At 39.9% G+C, this 2500-nt stretch overlaps 1 protein-coding gene across 1 annotated transcript in view; it reads left to right on the top strand.

Moving 5' to 3' along the window:
• Nucleotides 1-586, top strand: part of LOC137968963 (E3 ubiquitin-protein ligase ubr3-like) — a 58137-nt gene extending 57551 nt beyond the window's left edge. The window contains exon 47 of the mRNA XM_068815454.1: nt 1-586. This exon is cut by the window's left edge and continues 1127 nt beyond it. The gene's annotated coding sequence lies outside the window, so the exon portion shown is untranslated.
• Nucleotides 587-2500: the final 1914 nt, after the last annotated feature.

Genomic DNA, 2500 nt, shown 5'->3' on the forward strand with positions numbered 1-2500 from the left:
AATTTTAACTAGTTTTTTAAAACGACTGTATTATGAAAGGAGGTGCTCCGTCTTCTAGATATGTTCAAATTCATCGGAGCGTTGCTAGTTATCCAAGATGGCGATCCATCGTCTTTACAAGAAGATGCAAAGGTGCAATGCGATCAAGGCTGATTGACAAGTGATCTTACGTTGCTAAGGTACCACTCCTTTCATGGCGCTTGTTCGTGTTTACATTATTGGCTTCTCAAATCATGCCACTAATCAGGACTAGTGACTAAACCTGTTTTGGGGCTTGCGTGTTCCCACGCTTGAAGCGCTTAAAATATATTTTTCGTGAATATCGCCCACATTCTCTCGCTCTTAGCGTGGAATACGCGTGTATACTACTACTCTTTCTGACTGACTCGGTTTCTTGCTTTTAACTTCTCAGATTCAAATTGTTGCCTTTGGTTTCTCTCACTTAAAGCGAAAATTGCGCGCTGTTTTCATAAAATAATGTTACAAAATGTCCAGGGGGTATTGAACATAAGCTTATGACATAATGCCTTTTGCTGTAAAGTTGCGTTCGGACATTAATTAAATCTATTAAATATTAATTTGCAAATTGTGTCATCTGTATTTGTTCGAAAGTAAATGGGCTTCGATATCATAGAACTCGGTAACTTAATTTTAAACTTTCTGATGGGTTAACCCATGTTTCAAGTGAGAATCTGTTTCAGATTGAGGTCTTAAAGATAAAATTTCATCGCCGGTGCCCAGGATCTCTCTTCCCAAGCGAGTGGGAAAGAAGAGAGACCCTGGGCATGACAGTGAAATGTCGCGCGCGAGAGATCAAGCGAGGCTTAACACAAATAGATTCTAGTAAGATACATTGGACGTGAATTATTTTTTTCTTAAAATTAAAATTCCCCCCAAGTCAACAGCTAACCAAAAAAATCTTTTGCCTTAGCTTGGCTGTCTTTGTCATCTTATCGTTATCGAAAACAAATTCCAAAAATGACATAAGGAATCAATTGATGACGACACTGGAAACTTCTTGAACGTAATTTTAGCGATTCAAATTTCCCCAGAGTTTTTTGACGGCATTTGCCCCGACCGAGTCTCAAGATGGAATCAGTAGAGATATTTCTGCCAATAATTGATCTTTCCCCTACGATATTAATCGCGTCTGTTTGTCTTGTTATGACAACCACGATTGTGGTTTGGGTTCTTGTGGAGTGCGCTTTGAGTTGCTTGAAGGTGAGTAGCGCTCGATGTGGCGCGATTTTTACGCGAAAATGGTAAATTGTATCCATGATACTGTGTTTTGTTACTGGCTGAAACAGCACATGTGCAAACTTCGCCACCAATCAGAAGCATTTAAAGTGCTACTATGATCAAAAATTCAGATTTTAAAATTGTGATTGCTCACCAATTGACTGGCAAAATTTTAAGGTTTGATGTTTATCCAAGGGCTCTTTACTTTGAGTGTAAGTTTAGGATTTCACGATCCACCATTACTCACTTTCCAAACTGACCGATTGGACCCCAGGGAAAAGTGACGTCATTTACTCTCTGGCTTGAAATTTCAGCCTATAAACGCAGCTGATCATATGCAAAACACGGGTTGAAAAGTCTGAAAGCCCGAAACCCCGTGCTGCTATTAATGGGCCCTTTGCAGGATAGTGATCACATGGTACAAATCCGCCATACTGGGACGAAAATTGCGCACTGGGAAATCTAAAACAAAGGCTAGTTCATCTAAATTTTCTTTGTTTTAGATGTTCCAGTGGGCAATTTGCGTCCCAGTATGGCGGATTTGTACCATGTGATCACTATCCTGCAAAGGGCCCATTCAGCCGCGTACACACGCATTGCATTCTTAAACTATTGAGGTAGTAATGGCGGACCATTACACAGGAAAATTCCAGTTAAAAAAAACAGATGTCTTTTTGAGATCAAGGCTTAAAATTTCGATCAGTTACTATTTAGTTAACATAGTTTTGAAATCCAAAGAAAGATAAAAATTGTTTTTTCGGTCGTAGTAACTCTTTAAATTAACAGAGCTCTAGGATTCTGTTATTTTGACGGATATATCTGGGCACGAACCCATTACTGGGAACGAACGACTTCATTGTATTTGTGGAACATCGTTTTTACGTACCGAGTTATTTTTAGCCTGATTCTCAGTCGGTCCACAGGTCGCTTGTGTCACGCATTCTACTCCCTTTCTTTAGTGCTTGACACGAGCGACCTTGGACCGTCTGAGAATCAGGCTAAGTTATTTTTAGCTTGATTTTCCTACGAAACCAGGGCTCAGTTGTCTGAAGGGTGGATAGCGCTATCCACTGGATAAATCACTATCCACTGGATAACTCAATTGGGTTTGCTAGTGTTTATCCGCTGGATAGTGATTTATTCGGTGGGTAGCGTTATCCACCTTTAAACAACTGAGGCCTGACCTTTACAACTAATGAGTTGTTACCCATTGCATTAAGAATGGTCAATCTTATTTAATAACTTGATCTGTGGAGATGCC

Source organism: Montipora foliosa, chromosome 8 (genome assembly GCF_036669935.1).
Source record: "Montipora foliosa isolate CH-2021 chromosome 8, ASM3666993v2, whole genome shotgun sequence".
NCBI lineage: Eukaryota > Metazoa > Cnidaria > Anthozoa > Scleractinia > Acroporidae > Montipora > Montipora foliosa.